General features: G+C 49.6%; 1 protein-coding gene across 1 annotated transcript in view; it reads right to left on the bottom strand.

Moving 5' to 3' along the window:
* The window catches only part of LOC144119390 (putative chitinase 10), a 217932-nt gene that overhangs the window by 152286 nt on the left and 46982 nt on the right, over positions 1–18664 (bottom strand). The window lies entirely within an intron of this gene.

Below are 18664 nucleotides of genomic sequence, written 5' to 3'. Positions count from 1 at the left end.
CCAGGCTCAACGCGAGAATGAAAAGGCGCTAGCAGAGGCTGAAGAGCGTAAAACACAAACCGAACGCGAGCATGCAAAGTTATTAGCAGAAGCCGAACGCGAACATGCAAGGTTGTTAGCAGAAGGCGAATGCGAGCATTCAAAGTCGCTAGCAGAAGCTGAAGAGCGTAGATTGCAGCTGGAATTAAGGCTCGCAGAAGCTGCTGGGGGTAATCATGAACCCGCATCGGGGCCCTCCGCAGCAGTTAGCCCACACAAATTGATCCCGCTTTTCGACGATCGCTGGGATGATTTGGACGCATACCTGAAACGTTTTGAGCGTATCGCAGAAGTGCCCAGCTGGCCCAAGGAAAAATGGGATTCGACACTCAGTATGTCTGATTTGGGAGGCTTTCCGTGTGTTCGGTCGATTGTCTCCTACAGATTCAATGGATTATGATAAGGCAAAAGTAGCCCTGCTCCAACTTTTTCGGTTTATAGCAGAATGTTATCGTGAAAGGTTTCGTGAAAGTAAGCCACTTGATAAAGAAACAGGCAAGCAATACGCAGCACAGTTGCTCAGTCTTTTCGATCTGTGGGTCGAGATGTCGGGAACAGCCACAACGTACAATGATTTACGTGACTTGATGGCGGCCGAACAGTTCATGAGGAACTGTCATTGTCATCTGGCGATTTTTCTTCTAGACAGGGAGTGCGAGACGCTGTACAAAATGGCTGTGGCGGCAGACAACTTTCTATAGGCCCAGCGGCAAAGAAACTTGTCTCCGTTCAAAGAATCGTTCGAGGAGGGCGTATCGAGAGAGAATGATGTTCCATCAAATAGACAGCCAAGAAGGTGCCTCATTTGTAATGGACCTGGACATAAGGCTGCCGACTGTCTCTCTAAGTCAAAACAGCTTTATTGTGTTTATTGTCGAAAAACAGGGCATGATGTAAGTTCCTACTCAAAGAAGCACGAAAACCAAAAGCAATCGTCCTGTTGTGTTCAGCCAGAGACTGTTGCGCCTGAAACTGCCTCCACAACAGCAGATAGGCTTGAACCAGCTGGGGATAAGGTGGTGGTCGGACTTGTCTGGAAGAAGAATGCAGACACCAAACACATGCCTGTACTAGAGGGCGAGCTCCGAGGCCTACCCGTACGTGTTTTACGGGACACAGGGAGCAATACAGTGGTGGTGCGGAGAGCCCTAGTTCCGGACTCAGCTATAACCGGCTCGAGATCTACGGTGTTCGTTGTTGATGGTAGTAGTCTGGAATTTCCCGAGGCAGAAGTCTATATCACTTCCCTTTATTTCACTGGAATGGTCCCAATAAAATGCATGGAGAAAACATTGTACGATGTCATAATTGGAAATATACCAGAGGCCCGTAAGCCATCAAATCAAGATATTAATTGGAAGAAATCGAAGGACGTTGCTAAATTATGTCCTGACATAGTCAATGATGAGGTCGAAAGTGAAAAAGGTGAAGGTGAGGGCCTAAAAGTGGTGTTGGCTGGAAAGGAAGTTTCCGGATGAAGGAGAGAAAATACTGCTTTAAGCGTTGGTGCCAGGACGTTCTCGAAGGAAATGTTAGAAACCGAGCAAAAAGACGATGAGTCATTGAAGGCGTGCGGGGTGAAAGTAGGGAAGGTGTTCCATGGCATGCACGGCACTTCGCACTTGAAAAGGGTTTGCTGTACCGCCTCTGTCGTCTCGCCTCTGGCAGAGAGTTTCGACAGGTAGTACTTCCCAAGTCTTGCCGATCCCAGGTGATAAGGCTTGCCCACGATAGCTCCTTGGCGGGGCATCAGGGTGTTAAGAAGACTTTTTTTAATTGGTTTTGGGGGAAAGGAAATTGCGCAGTATCTGTCTCATATATCGTTGGACACCTGAACCGCGCCGTCAGTGAATGCATAAAAGAGGGAGTGAAAGAAGAAAGGAAGAAAGAGGTGCCGCAGTGAAGGGCTCCGGAATAATTTCGACCACCTGGGGATATTTAACGGGCACTGACATCGCACAGCACACGGGCGCCTTAGCGTTTTTCCTCCATAAAAACGCAGCCGCCGCGGTCGGGTTTGAACCCGGGAACTCCGGATCAGTAAGATCAGCGTTAAGAAGACTACAGATCGAGTTCTGGAAGAATTCTTCTGGCCGCGAGTGCAGGAGGAGATTAAGAGGTATGTCAGGCCACGCGACTCCTGCCAAAGGACGTGCCCGAAATGCAAAGTAGGGAAAGCTCAGTTGGGACGCATGCCTCTTATTGACACTCCATTTGGTCGGTCTGCTGTCGCCCACGTCGGTGAAAGGGAATAGATATATTCTCACTCTCGTCGATTTTTCCACGAGGTATCCCGACGCCGTGGCTCTGCCAAAGATAGATTCAGCAACCATGTCAAAAGGTTTGGTGGAGATGTTTTCGCGAATAGGTTTTCAGAGAGAGATTCTTTGTGACCAGGGCTCCTGTTTCACTTCCGAAATGATGAGAGAGATCAATGATCTCGTGGCAGTGAAACATCTCAGCACGACCCCTTACCATCCAATGTACAATGGGATGGCGGAGAAATTTAACGACACGCTCAAGTAGATACTGCGGAAGCTCAGTCAGGAGCAGCCCAAAACTTGTGTTTATAATATCACTCCGCTTCTGTTCGCATACAAAGAGGTACCGCACGCGAGTTTGCGGTTTTCTCCGTTTGAGTTGATATTTGAACGACATGCGCCAGGACCACTCGCAGTCTTCAGAGAGCCCTGAACAAGGCAAGAGCTGGGAAAAGACACGAAGACGACATATAGTTACGTTCTAGATCTAAGAGAACGTCTCGAGCAAACTGTGAGAGCGGCACATCAAAATTTTTTGCGTGCCCAACAAGCTCACAAGAGATATTCGGACAGGAACAGCAAAAAGCGGCATTCAAGGGTCGGAAATCGTGCCCTCATTCTTTTGCCGAGTAGCCACAATAAACTCTTGATGCAGTGGAAAAATTCATTCGTTGTTTCTGGCAAAATAACGACGTGGTTTATTAGATTGACTTCGGCCACACTAAGAAGCTGTTCTACATCAATATGCTCAAACGGTACGAAGAGCATGCGTCCCAAGAAACCGGGCAGGCGTCATCTCTCGTCGTAATCGAAGAAGGTGACTAAGAAGAGCAACTGCCCACCATTAGCACGGACGTAAAGGAATTGAAGCCGTGCAAACCTCCACCAAGCTCGATGACGAAAAACAACAGGAGATTCGGAGGTTACTTGTCACGTATGCAGACATCTTTTCCGAGATTCCCGGGAAAACAAATCTAGTGCAGTGTCAATTCAGGCTCTCGAATTCCGAAGTTGTGAATACCCCGCAATTCCCGTTTCCTTTTGCCATGAGGGACGTGGTTGAAAAGGAGATAGACGAGATGAGGATATTAGCGGTCATTAAACGTTCAAAATCACCGTACAATTCCCCTCTCGTTCATATTAAAAAGAAAGACAGCACCTATCGGACTTGCCTCGACTTTAGACGCATGAATGATGTTCTTGTGTCTGATGCAGAGCCCTTTCTAAGAACGGATGTAATATTTACTGAGGTCGGAACGAAGGTGTACTCTTCAAAATTTGACCTTGCTAAAGGCTACTGGCAGGTACCCTTGGAGGAAGCTTCGAGACCGGAACCAGCGTTCTCAACCCAATCCGGTCACTCTCAGTTCGTTATATGCCCTTCGGTATAAGACAGCATCGGCTATCTTCACGCGCCTGATGCGCATTCTGTTACAGAGCATACACAATGTCGTTCAATACATCGACGATGTACTCGTAGCGACCTCTACTTGGGAACAACATCTTTGAACTTTACATAGGCTATTTAGCAGGGGGCGCGAAGCCGGCCTCACGATAAAGCCGCAGAAAAGTGAAATCGGAACCATTAACATTTCCTGTCTTGGACACCAGCATGGACAAGGGACAATCCGACCGTTGGAAACGGTGATGGAAAAGCGTTTCAACGCACCGCTTCCAAAGACGAAGAAGCAATTAGTGCGTCCCTTCTTAGGGCTTGCCGGATACTATCGCGATTTCATCCCCGGCTATGCCGACAAAGTCCAACCGCTCGTGGAGTTAACAGGCACAAAATGAACGCAACGTTGTCTCTTGGACACCACAGCGGCAATTCGCTTTTGACGAGCTCAAAGACGCATTAACTTGCAGGCCCGTATTAAGAGCTCCAATTCTCAGTAAGCAGTTCGTGCTTCGCACAGATGCTTCCGAGGTCAGCATTGGCGCCGTTCTCCTGCAGGAGCATGATGTAGTCCTCATATCGGTATCGTATGCGAGTCGACAGTAGTTACATCGCGAATCTCGCTACTCAGCAATTGAACGCGAGTGTTTGGCGATAGTTTGGACAGTTGAGAAATTCCACATATTCTTGTAAGAGACGTTCTTGATAATTCAGACTGACCACCATCCCTGCAATATTTAACGAAGGATAATCACTTGAACAGCAGGGTGCTACGTTGGAGCCTAACATTACAAGAGTATACCATTCGTGCAGTACATCAAGGGCTCCGAAAACGTAGGCGCCGATTGCATGAGTCGTTTGTAAATAAATTACCGGAGGGTTATGCCCAATGTACAGCGCTACTATCCGTTGTGTTTGCATTGGTGACCTGTGCAAACGCATGGGGTAGTGTTTGTAGTTTGTTTTTCTTCTTTCGTTCTCCGGTTATGTGTTCTTCAGTGTGTCATGTTCACCTTTATGGTACAGACCTGTTCAAATATTGTGTATGATGTTTTGCATGGTTTTAGTTTCCCTTTTGCCAGATGTATAATGTTTGACTCCATGCTCCCTCTGTGGGCGTTTTCATGTGTCTCCATGTGTCACTGTTTAAAGTGCCTTCTGTGACTACGGCGGCGTCTAATTTGTCCGTTTATCACGTGAACATTAGTGTTCGTCCATCAACGGCGTTTGTCTACTTTCCACATGAACTTAAGTGGCAGTTTTTTTTTAAACTTTATCGAAAAGGGGGGGGGGGGGCATATGTGAGGTGCACAAAAGACCCTCGGAGGATTTGTGAACGCGGTGCGTCGACAATGGTGCGTCGAAGAGCGGAGCGCTGCGTGTTCGAGCTCAGCGTTGCGCGTGTGCGAGTGCGAAGGGTGTGTGCGAGGCGACGGCGACAAAGAGCGCGGCGAGCACGAAGAGCGGAGAGCTGAAGCGTCAGAGAACCGAGGCGTTAAGGAAGACAGCGCAGCGGAGGTCGTGTCATTAGAGAGTTTTAGAATTGGGAGCCCAAGCGGCTTGGGGCCCCCAAGAGAATTGCCGGCCGCAAGTGCGCATGCGCAGAACCCAAGCCAGTCTTGGGCTCTTGCGTTCGCGTTGACCCAAGACCCAAAAATCGAAAACTAGCGTGGGCCCCCAAGCCGCCTTGGGTCACCCTCGCGAGTGACGAGAAATCGCGAGATAGCCAGGAGAGCCGTTCGAGCCGCAGCCATCCAAAGCCGTTATCTCTCGGGCTGTAAACATGACTGCTCCGAGAGCTACGTACGCGCGCTCACACTACACCGCAGAAGACGACATTATATATTGCGAGAAGTGCTCGCAACGAACCCTTTTCAGGATGTGAAGCTGTGGCCACAAGTTGTCAGAAATCTTGCAGATCGCTTCTGGCAACGGCAGAAATAGATCTTCGATGTCAGCCCAACTCAAATCAGCGTACAGCAGATGATCGCAGAGCAAACTTGGTGTCCTTCGACTGATTTTTGCCATTTTACACAGGTGAATTCGCAGTTTTGAAGTCAATCACCAAAAAAAAACACCATTTAAGAGCACTTGGCTGCGATTGGCTTCGCTTGACTTAAAATAGTTTACTTAATTTGTAGTACTATCAAAACTATTAGGTTTCAGATTTTATTGTTAGCTCTTCTTGGTAAAAAATGCATTATGTTCGTTTTCACTTGCAAGAAAAGCTTTTTTTGTTGTTGCTTTCAAGCACCTTCTTATATTCACCACTGTGGCGTAACGAGCGCTCGACCCAACGCTGTCTGCGTTTGACCCAATTCTCAAACTCTGCTGCTCCTCTAAACCCAAGACCAACTACGCAACGCGTCTTGGGGCCCCACAGTCTTGGGTCCCCAATTCTAAAACTCTCTATTCAAGCGTGGAGCTGGTAGCCGTCGGGCGTTGGGTCCGAACTGCCGTGACCTGCCTTGGATCACTGACGTAAGCCTCCTGCGTCTTTTTCAAGCTTGTACGTGGCAGCCGATAAATTGAGGGTCCGTAATGCTTAAAGGCACACATGGATAGCGTGCTTTAAGCCTCTGGCGTTTCGGGCCGCCGTCGACGGGTCTCGGCTACGCTTCTTCTTTCTGCTGCTGCCAAGTTCTTCGGGCTGCTGACCAGAGTATACTGGCGTCTCCCTGTGTTTCCCTCCGCTCATACTACCACCTGGCTCCCTTGCGCAGCTTTCTTCGATGCAACGGCAGCGACGCATCGCACTACAACCACCCCCACCCGCCCTGTGTGCAAGGCATCCACGCTTCACCTGGGACGCTCAGTACCTAGTGAACTTTTCTTTATTTCTGTAGTGTTGTACGCGTGTTTAGTGTGTGTTTTTCGTGTTTTCGTTTCGTATCGGCTTTTGCCGTTAAATTATAAATACGGCTTCGTTTTGTTTTGTTTTTTATCTTTTTTCTCTTGTACTGTTGTTCGAATCTGCACGCGATAGCGTTCCCCTTCGGAAAGTCGGGGACGCGCTACCAATTCGCGAAACACTCATGAGGGGTGCACGATTGCCTTTTTCTGCACCAACATAAAGCAATAGTCCGCGCTATTCTCTCTCGAATGGGCCACTAGCAGTCTGCACGGTCATCTTCATCTACCGGTCAGCAATGTGTTCTTTTAAGTAAAAGGGCGAATGCAAAAAGCTTGCTGTGAAGAGAATTTCTCCTCAATAATAAGACTTGAAATCATCAAGGCTCTCGCATTCACTAAACAAATACTAAGAGCTCTAAACTGGAGCATGCTAACGCAATGGCACTGCGTGACTATTGAAATATACCAGTTTTCTACACGTTTCTACTGCAATGAGGTGCTTTATATATAACCCACCACTCTCGGTGATGCGAATTCAGGCACTTCGAATAATTCAATAAATGATAGCAGTTTTCATCCTGAGTTCACTGGCTAAATATTCAGGCCCTTTCGAATCCTTGAATTAGGCTTTATCAATGAAATAGCGAAAAATGTATTGCATCGGGAGCCTTCTTCTTCAACTCATTTACCCAGATCTCTTTCATCTCATGAGGTACGTGACATAAACGGACTTTGTTCACACGCAAAAAAATACACTAGCTGTGGCATGTTCCAAGGTAGCATAATCTAGCTAGAACTCTAATTTTTGTAATTGGTATAGCAGTCATATTTTGATAGCCTTCGATTTGGGCGAATGATATTACCATTTTTAGTGCGAAAGCACTCACAGCCTAACATCGATCAAGAATATTGTCACCGATCATATGATCTGGTGTTGTTTGCCAGCAACTCGAGTTGCTATCTGAGCTTACACGAGTAACTCGGGTAAACTCGCGTAAGTTCTAATGAGCTTCGCATCAGCTGCGCGAGAGGTTGCTCCGGAAGAGCAACCTGGGTCGCACAATCCATAGCGTCGGCTGTGATAGAAACAGCCACCTGCCAGTGCTCTCGCGCTTATTTTATCCATGCGCCAGTGCGCTGGTAGTGGTATGAGGACTAGCCGCCGTATATGACTGTTAAGTAGATAATTACCAATTCTTCATATATAGCCATTAACCCAGGAAGGATATTGTTATGGTACACCGTCGCTAGTCGAAGACGACGCTGTTCTGTCGCGGTGCTGCTGGTGAGCCTAACTCCCCTAATACTTCGTTGATTTAGTGCTGGATACTACACCAGGACCAGGCCCTGGACCTGCGCAGCGGCCGACATGGATCCATAACTATGCCTTCCGACGCACCTCCGGCTGCAGCGAGACCATCAGCGCCGACTGTTGTCGTGGCGTAGCCTCACGACCAGAGCGCTTTTTGCGGCACCGATGACATCAATATCGAATACTGGCCCGCCATGTATGAGGGCGCCACTAATCACAACCGCTGGGATCCGACCTTCATGCTTCCTAGCGTGACCTTCTACTTCGCGGGCACGGTGAGGGTCTAGTTCGACACGCATGAGGAAGACCTTACCTCTTGTGACTGCTGTAAACAGAAGCTGCGGGACTTATTCAGCAAGCCTTTAGGACGCAAGCTTAGCCTTAAAAAAGACCTTGCTTCTCAAGCTCGGTCATCCACCGAGTCACCTCTCATACAGCCCGGATGTTCGAGCTCTGCGGTACAGTGGACGGCGCCATTTGTTGTGACCGACAAGGCGGGCCACATCCAAAAGGGGATCGCCGACGACGCTTCTAATCTCCTTTGAAAAGCCTGCGCAACAGTTGATCCCGTCCTGCTGGTATATCAATAGTTTGAGCAAGTCAAACACTGCCGTATTGCTCCAAGTTTTGACCCCCTTCCGGACACAGCGGTGACATCGTCGTGCGAGGTCCTGCCAGCAAACATTACAGCAGCCGTACCACCCTGCCAGTTTTACCCGGATTGCAAGTAGGGAAATGGAGGCTAAGACTCCCGTCGCCTTCGCCCCTCAGCCGGCCGACGTTACGATATGCCCTGATCCAGGCCATCGTTTGCCAGGAGTTCGCGAACATGAGCCTCAAATCTAGCCTGCCCTCTGTGTTGCCCTCTTCGCCACTCACCGCTTTGCTAGTTGCTGCCGCTTCACGGACTCCGTGCATTCTGTCGCGCTATCGCTACTTTAATCCTGCGGAATGACGCGCTTCGCCACAGCCGCAATTGTTGGTTTTTGCCACCTGGACCTAGCTCATATTACAAACGTCATACCGACTACAGACCACGCCATATCTCGTCCCGTGCTGAGCCCTTACGCGTCTTCTATACTCAGGCCCCGCGCAGGTTCAGCCGCTCACCTTCACCTTAGATCCACCGCTCCCGTTAGACGCGACGTCCTCTCCACCCTTCCCTCACTCTTACTTGAAAAACTAACCAATGCAGCGCCCGGAGGTGACGCTGCATGGACGATCCAGCCCGAAAACCCCCTCCTGACCCTGGCTCCTGGCCACAACCTTCTCGATATAAGCGTAGAGGGTGCACCAGTTACCGCTCTGATTGACACTGGCGCCTAAGTTTCTCTTTTGAGCTCCCCCATCGCCGTCGGCTGAAGAGGGTTGTGACTCCTGCAATTTTCTCTGCAGTTGGTGTCACCCATAGAAATGCCAATGCCGTCGTTGGAATGTGTGCTGCGCGCCTCCGCATTCCCGGTCGTACTACACCCGTCCTGTTCACCGTCATCGACCTCTGCCCAACGATGTGATTCGCAAAATTTACTTTTTATTTTGGGACTGCCGCTCTGCTCTGGGCGTGCTGATACTCAGCCGCCCCTCTCACGTGCCGCTGGTTGTGTCATTTGCGAATGACACAACCTTATTTGTGAGAGGTACTTCTGTGGCCGACGTCGAACGCAAAACAAGCGATGCCCTTAATCAACTGCACTCATGGGCAGATGCAAATTCCCTTTCCATAAGTCCGTCGAAAACCCAAATTCTCTTATACATACCTAAGAGAAAGAAAATGTGGAGACCTCTCAACATAACCTTAAATAACCAACTAATGCCGGTGACGACTATAAAAACACTGGGAGTTATCTTTTCTAAGAACCTAACTTGGAATGTGCACACAGAACACATTTGTTCGAAAGTTTCCTCAGCTCTAGGTATACTTGCTCGCTTTAGATATCTTTGCAGTAAGGTTATAGATGTTGCTCTACAACGTGTTAGTATTAACTTATTTTCAATACTACAGCTTGGCGAACTTCTAGAGGCCCGTGTACTGTGCGATGTCAGTGCACGTTAAAGAACCCCAGGTGGTCGAAATATCCGGAGCCCTTCACTACGGCGTCTCTCATAGCCTGAGTTGCTTTGGGACGTTAAACCCCCCTAAACCAAACCAAACCTAGCACAATCTCCCCTCCCTCCTTCAACACATCTGCTGTCATCTGATGCTCCTCAGCTGCTTTTCCCCATTTCCATCCCCTCTAGGCTTTCATTACTTCCTTTTTTGTTACTGGCGGGATGGCGCATTGCTGTGCGGTACTGTCACTCTCATTAACGTTCTCATTAAATTGGCTACTGCCCAGATATGTGTAGAACTCTTCGGTTACTATCTTATCCATATTGCTAATGAGATTGCCCTCCTTGTCTTTTAACGCATACTTCTGGATTTTACCGATGCCTAGTTTCCTCCTTACCGCTTTTGGGCTACGTGCGTTCTTCACAGCACGCTCGATTCTCTTCATATTAAACCTCCTAATGTCACCTACTCCTCCCCCCCTCCTTGCGCTTATTTATTAACTTCGAAAGCTCTGCCAGTTCTATTCCGTCGGTAGGGTTACACGCCCTCATGCTTTGGCGTTTATTAATCAGACCTTTCGTCACCTGAGATAGCTTGCCAGTATCCTGTCGAACAGTCCTACCGCCTACTTCTACTGCGCACTCCGTAATGATAGCTGTCAAATTATCGTTCATTGTATGAACATCAAGATCATGTTCTTCAGTTAAAGCCGAATATCTGTTCTGCACTTATATCCAGAATTCCTCGACTTTTCCTCTGACCGCTCACTGTTAATGGACTTACTCTTCACTAGCTTCTTCCGTTCCCTCTTCAAGTCAAGCTAATTCGGGACTTTACCATTCTGTGGTCGCAACAGGGCACCTTTCCGAGGACGGCCACATCCTGAACGATGCCAGGTGTAGCGCATAGTAAGAAGTAGACTACACTTTTAGTCCCAACATCGGGGCTCTTCCAGGTCCATATCTTGTTCTCTCGTTTGCGGAAGACGGTATTCATGATTCGCAAATTATTTTTATCTGCGAATTCGACTCACAACTCTCCCCTGCTATTTCCAGACCATATCCCATAGTCACCTACCGTGTGGTTGCCAGCCTACTTGTTGCCCTCGTTCGCACTGAATCGCCCATCAGTACAGTGTAGTGTGATTTTACTTTATTCATTGCCGATTCCTTGTCTTCATGAAGCTTTCAACGGTCTGGTCACCATGGCTGGATGCAGGCGCGTAGGCCGGCTCCAGTTTCTGCTTGTACTTCCTATTGAGCCTAATTAATATAGCACCTACCCTCTCGTTAATACTATAGAACTCCTTGACGTTGCCAGCTATATTCTGATTAATGAGTCATCCCATACTTAGTTCTCGTCTATCTCCTAATCCGCAATAGCTCAGTATGTGTTTGTCCTTTAGTACTGCATACGCCTCACGTGTACTCCCATCTTCACTAAGCCTCCTGACATCCTATTTAATTCCCGCTAGTTCCTCGAACAGCACTGCTGGGCTAGCCTCACTAGGTACAGTTCTACCGTTAAACGTTGCCAGGTTGATTCTAACGGCGGCCTGTCCGGAGCCATAAAACTCTGCGTCGCAGGTCTGAACGCCGCCGTGGCCAGTTGCACCGCAGCCGCCGGGGACTGAGGGCCGAGGGTTAATTGGTTTGTTCATAAAAGGTTGTGGTTAAGTACTACATCATGGTGGCGAAGTCCTGTTCTTGTGAGGGAGTGCGCTGCCGGTTCTGGTCACCGGGAACAGGCCGCACCCCAGGTCTGGTTATGCAATTCCATTGACACGCGGATTGTGTGTTTTTTTTTTTTAACCCGGTGGAGATTTGCACGGCACCAGGCATTGAACCCCGGTCCTCTTTCACGCGAGGAGGGCGCTCTACCTCTACGCGATCGCTGCATGGATATTCTAGTCATTTGCAAACACTTCCTTTAAGTGCGTGTGTGTATTACGATTTGTTGCATGTGTGTTCGCGCTTAGCGTATGTGTGGATCTGTATGGCCTACCCAAGACATTACGAATTGATGTGAACAATGTGACCCTCGCCTTTCTTCTGTAATGCCACTGTTTCAAGGAGTCGGGACCTTCAGTGAAGCTGCTACCACAGCTTTAGTACCGACTCCTCCTTTGGAAGAAATGAAAATAAACTTGAACTTGATTAGTTGCCTGCCGCGCGACGCTGCACTGTGTTTCAATGTCCCTGTTTCCCTCCGTTCCTTACGGTGCCAACGTCATTTACACAATCAAGGACGTTTTCCTTCAGCGTAAAGCAACGTTTTTAGATAAGGACCGTTCGAAAACTTGCCTATAACTTGCCCCCGGGAATCGGCCCCACTTCCGTTGGCGCTTTCATCTCAAAGAGACGCGAGCGCCATCTGAAGGGTTTTAACGTTAGTTAGTTTTCTTTGCTGTATCCAACGTTTTTAGATAAGGGCAGCCGGGCACAGAGCGGACCCAAAACGGGTGCAGCCTAGGCGCTGTTGCAGAAGTCGCTGTGGGATGGGCGCGTCGTCTGCTACTCCCAGCTTGATGAGCGTGAGCAGACGGCGACTCGCTTGTGTTCAGAAACGTATTTATAATGAATAAAAACGTCAGTTGCGCCTTCGTCTCTTGAAATAATGAAACAAGACGGCTTTGTAGCATTTATAACCATTACTTTAGCCAGGCACGTTGAAGACGCGTTGGCAAAAAAGCTTATCACATCCACATTAGATACGCATTCAAGAGGTAAAGCTACCATGCTTACAGTATCGACACTTTACTTATAGAAAATTCTCAACCACCAGGACGATCATTTTTTCATCACGAGTGATTAAAAGAGGGAAAGTGGCTGAATAAAAATTTAAAGGTGTGTATGCCGCAAGAAAAAAGAAAGAAAAGCATTTAGTGTCTTTTTAAGCATTTGCCAGGCTTATTTACACACACTAAATTTTTAGTGATCTAATCAATAGAGGGAAGTTTTCAGTCTACTTTTCACAAACGCATATTACACATGGGAGATAACCGTACTACGAGGCGGTAAGTGGCACGTCGTGTTTCTCTGATTTTCCCGAGTGGAACCACGGAAAGAAGGGTTTTAAGCTTCAGCCGAGATCTGCAGCCAAAAGTTCAACCCCGGCCTCTCGTACCGCAGGCGTAGAGCGCACGAGAACTTTGCAATACGTGGACGAGCGCGGCTTGAAATATCCGCACGCGGCGCACAGGATGCGAGGCGCGAGCCAGCGTAGACCAGTTATGGAGCAAACTCTCCACGTTACCAAGCGCAGCCGATGGGCGTAGCGGCGGCGGAGATAAAACCAAAAAAACTAACTTGGTACTGTCAAAACCCTATAGATGGCGCTCGGGTCTCTTTCAGATGAAAGCGGCAACGGAATTTGGGCCGATTCCCTGGGGCAAATTTTCCAACTGTCCTTATCTAAAACCGTTGGCGCAAAGTCATCCTTCCACACACCGTCCTGGCCGTCAGCGGCAGCCACACCTATCTTCCGATTCTGGACTTCACCTCTCTACTTAAGTTTTACCATGTGATCTCGAACTCGGTGAACTGTTTATGGTTTATGGGGGTTTAAAGTGTCAAAGCGAGTAAGGCTAAGGTGAACTCCGTAGTGAATAACGCCGGAAATTTCGACCACCTGGGGTTTCTTAACGTGAAGTAACATCGCACAGTACACGAGCATCTAGAATTTCGCCTCCATCGAAATTCAACCTCCGCGGCCGTGATCAAACCCGTGTCTTTCGGGTCAGCAGCCGAGCATCATAACCACTGAGCCACTTCGGCGGCTCGTGGGCTGTTCCCTTTGACCAAATGCACCGTTTCTACTCTCACAGCTGAGTCTCAGTCTGGTCTCCATGAACTTCCCCTCTCGGCCGCTTCATGTCCGGACTCTTCTTCCCCAATGATCACAGCGGGTTTGACACCTGACCACGCCAGCGCCCTCTTCCTCCTTTTACTTTCCTTCAGTGGCGTCTTCGATTTCAGGAATGATTCCCTCGGCCAAACTACTGTTGTAACCCATTGCATCAATATGGGCCATGCAAGCCCCATCCACAGTAGGCCCTATCATGTCTCCCTTCCTGAGCGCCATGTTATCAAAACAGGTAGAGAAAATGCTGGCGAACAACGTTATAGAGCCTTCTAGCAGTTCTTGGGAGTCCCCCGGTGAGTTGGTCGAAAAAAAAAGAAGGAAGTTGGCGCTTTTTGGTCGACTATCGCCATCCTAATCAGATAACAAAGGAAGACGTCTATGCTATTCTGAGACTTGATGACAGCCATCGACTGCCTGTATTGTGCCAGCTATTTCTCTTTTATTGATCGCGTTCCAGGCAACTGGGAAATTACTGTTGCCGAAAGAGATCTTCACAAAACTGCCTTTGTCGCCCCCGATGGCCTGTTCGTTTTCAAAGTCGTGTCGTTCGCCCTTTGCAACGCTCCTACCAACTTCGAGCGCACGATGGACTCGCTCTTTTGTGGCTTCAAATGAACGACGTGCTTCTGCTATCTAGACGACGTTGTGGCTTTGTACTCCATGTTTCAAAAGCACCTACACTGACTTTCTACGATGCTTGCCATCGACCGCCACGCAGGACTACCAGTGAACTCGAGAGAGGTGTACCTTCAGCCAGAGCCAAATTAAGGTCCTCAGCCGCTTGGTTGATGCTTCTGGTACCAAGCCCGGCCCTGTGAAAGGTCTTGCCGTTCGGGAGTTCCCAACCTCCTGTTCCTCAAGCGCTATGCGCAGTTTCCTCGGGCTCTACTCGTATTTTAGCCGGTTTATCCTGAATTTCGCCGACACGCCTATCACCTTACCACCCTCCTGATGAGGGATGTGCCCTTCTCTTGGACCCTTGACCAAGCTTGCGCCTACACTACACTTGTTGCAGCCCTCACTGCTCCACCTGTGCTGGCCCATTTCAACCCTTCTGCACCTACAGAATTTCGCACCGACTCCAGTGGCCATGGTATTGGCGCCAGCACGAGCACTATCATGTGATTGCCTACGCCAGCCGCCAGTTATCTCTATCCCAACGTAACTATTCCATCACGCAGCGGGGGTTCCTTGCACTTGTTTGGGCTTCAACGAAATTCCACCCTTATTTGTCCAGGAGGAACTTCAGAATACTTACGGACTTTCATGTATTCTGCTTGCTGTTTTCTCTTAAATGCCCTACAGGTCGTCTGTGTCGATGGCCTTGCGCGTGCTGGAATACACATTTACCGTTGTCTACAAGTCTGGCCGATTGAACCATGACGCTGTCTGTCCCGCCATCCCGTCGGTCCTCCCGATTCCCACAGCCACGATACCCACGATTGTGTTTTTTCAGAATCGCACTTTCTACACATAGGAGACGAGCAGCGCCGGGATCCATCCGATAATCGACCGCCTCCGCAGCGACAATTTCGATCCTGCTCTGAACCTCTTTGTGCTGCATCACGATACTCTCTACAGACGCAATATGCATCCAGATGGCGACCACCTCTTGCTCGTCGGTCCGTTCCATCTATGCTGCACTGTCCTCGCCGTATTTCATGATGTTCCTACTGCAGGGAACCTCGGTATATCACGCACGTACGACAGCGTGCGAAGGCCGTTCTTCTGACCTGGCCTTTACCGCTCTGTCCGCGGCTACGTCGCTGCTTGCGGTTGCTAGAGACTTTAACCATCGGGGGCCAGCGGCCAGCACAGCGTAGCAGACGAGAGGGGACGAAGCTCCGCAAGTGCAGAACGCTCAGCCGGCCAGCGGGTTTGCTGCGCTGTGCGCTCGCCCGCTTGTCTGGTCATCACATCGGAGAGCACCCAGCGAGCGAGCGTCTTCAAGCGTCCTAATATGGCTACCTCCAGTGCGAACGCTGGCACATCCGCTTTATTGAGCACGGACGCGGCGCAAGCACGCCAGCAAGCTTAAAAATCCACTCAAATGTTTTAGCACGACAGACGATTTTTGCCTTCTGCGGAAAGTGACCGCGACAAGGCCATTCTAGGCCGAGCTGAAGTGGGTGAGCGTCCTCGCGAGCGTTAACCGCGCGGTGGGCTGAGGGCTGAGAGCTCACATCTTTTTCCTAACACGACCTATTTACTAATAAATTATAAGAAGCACTGATGTAAAAAAATCAAACCTGAAACACAAAAAATTGAAAGACACTGTGGAAATGTTAAAGTGTGTTCGGCGAAAGTTTGTGGCCATTCGACTGACTATGCCCATGTCTTTTTTTTTTTGCACATGACACCCCCAGTCGAATGGCCACAGGCTTTCGCCGAAGACAATTTAGAATTTCCAAAGTGTCTTTAAATTTTTCTGGCGTTTGGTAGGGGGGAATCCGCCATCTTGTGACGCTTCTCTTAACCGCTTGCAGTGAAATTACTGGGCCGCTTGCGAGCCATCCGACTCACTCGACTGCAACGAAACCTCTGACGGAGGAGCGTCGCCGCGCCTGCCGATGACGCGCGCACTGGCTCCATCTGGTGCACGAGTGACTTCACTGTTCCTATGCGCAGCGAGTTGAGATTCTTGTCGTTGGGTCGCGACCACCGCACATCAACTACCTCCCAGCGATCTGCGCTTTGCGCTGAAGGACGCGCGTGTGGTCATCTAGGACCATCTCCGAAAGCAGCGCCCCAACCCCACGCATCGCATGAGGTGAGCGCATCGACAGCATCACCGGCTGTCGAACATTTACGCGGTCGCAACGTGCAATGATTCTCCGCACGCGCATTGGCTGCGTGTGGCCCGGGGAACGACGGGAGCATCACGGAATGGCGACGAGTGATGTGATGCGGTGATGCGGTGCAGTGGAAACACAGGTGCACCTGCTCCTTCGCTCTGCCGCATTCGCCGATGTTCTTCGCGATATCCTTGCGGCCTATAGGACGCTGGGCATACTACCAGACTCCCTCAAGACGCTATTGTGGCCGCAGGGCAGTGCGCGCACCCGTGAGCGAACCTTGGTGGGCCTCTGTGCATTCCTCGAACAGACGGGACGTCAATCCGCCATGACATTATGCGCAGTGACCGAACGCTCCGCGACTGCTCCCGTGGATGATTAACAACTGGACGCCCCAGTCCAGTTGTAGTCAACATAGTGCTGTGAGCGTGCTTTTTTATTGCTCTAACGAGAACTAATCATGCGCACAACCTGTACACATTTCTATGTGTAAATAGTTTGTGTATATTACCTCTAGCCGTATCCTCTCTTCCTGTCCCCTCACCTCTTTCATTTCATTTCTTCGTTCTGCCTGCTATCCTTTATTTTCTCTGCCCCCGCTCAGGTGCTTCAGTATCGATGACAGATGCCGGGGCTAGCAAAAATATTTTCCTTATTTTTATTATTACTTTAATAAAACCACTTACTACTACCACAGTCGGGAGTAGAAAGGGGGCCACAACGCGTGGATTTATCTCTCTTCTGAGGGGATGGTCGCTGCACTGTGTGTGTGGGGGGGGGGGGGTGGAAGGAGGAGAGAAAGGAGTGGTGGTGGTCACCACGTAACGCAGGGATAGGGGGTTGGCTGCGCCGCCAGCTGTTTTGCTGAGGTGGAGGAGGATGTGGGCCGATGCGTGAGGGAGAGGCCACAGCTGGCACCGTTCCAGGGCAAGGACGGACGGACGGATGCCGCAAGTATGAGCCATTAAAGGCTTTTGCCTTAATAATACCTTCGTTTATCAATTTGAGTATAAAAAAAGCAAGCCCGATTTGTATTCGTTTCAGCGTAACTCCGCTTTTCACCATTATATGGGGCAGCGCAGCGCTCCGGTCTACTACGCTCATTCGGGTATTTTAGACGCAGCGCTATACCTCTTTACTCACAAAGAGTCGGCATTCACCAAATGTGCCGGCTCATGCTCTCTATTTCCTTAATAAAGGTTTGCTCTCTATCTCTCTTTGTCGCACTATGTTCCGCTGGCGCTCCACTAGGGGGCTCCCAGCGGAGCAGAACGTAAATCCGCCCAGCCCGTTACAACCTTCATAGCCGAGACCTCCCCTACCCTCCCGGCTCCCTCGTACTCCTCTGGCTTCTTGCGAGCCATGTGGGCCCGTTTGAGAAGCTAATGGCTCGTTACATAGGTTCTTATTGCGTCTTGAGGCCACTGAGCAATGTGACCTGCGAAATCATGACACTGCAGTCTCCTCCCGCGGTCGCGTCCGCAGAGCTGTTTAATGTCGCCCGCCTCAAGATCAACCATTCGAGCCCGTCAAATCATTCCCTTCAGACGGGGCTTAAGTGCCCCTCCAATTGAAAAGTGAACACATGCTTTTGCAAGTCTAGTCTGTTTAACTACGTTAAATCTCCACCAAACTTAATTAACCAGCGAAATAAAGCACTTCCGTCCGTCCGTCCGTCCGTCCGTCCATCCATCCATCCATCCATCTATCCATCCATCCATCCATCCATCCATCCATCCATCCATCCATCCATCCATCCATCCATCCATCCATCCACCAAAAAGCTGTATTTTTGTTTCTGCAAAAAACTGGAGTAGCGAAGGTTCCACCTCAATGTTTCTCTATAAAGCCTGGAGTAACTCCACTCGGCCATGGCAAAGGCTCGTGCGCGTGCGAGCGTATAGTCATTAGTTCCCACAGGATTTGATAGGATAATGCGGAGTGAAAAAATCAGTTTCGGACGGTTTCCTCGTCTCCTGGCTCTTGCGGCAAAAGTGGTGTCCATCAATCGAGAGCTCATTGCCCGTTATATTCGGAGCCGCTGGAAAACACCGATCTGAGTCGTAGAGTCTTCTAAAACGAGGCTTTCTTGTC

The sequence above is a fragment of the Amblyomma americanum genome, chromosome 2 (assembly GCF_052857255.1).
Source record: "Amblyomma americanum isolate KBUSLIRL-KWMA chromosome 2, ASM5285725v1, whole genome shotgun sequence".
NCBI classification, from domain to species: domain Eukaryota; kingdom Metazoa; phylum Arthropoda; class Arachnida; order Ixodida; family Ixodidae; genus Amblyomma; species Amblyomma americanum.
This window is presented reverse-complemented; position numbering and strand designations above follow the sequence as displayed.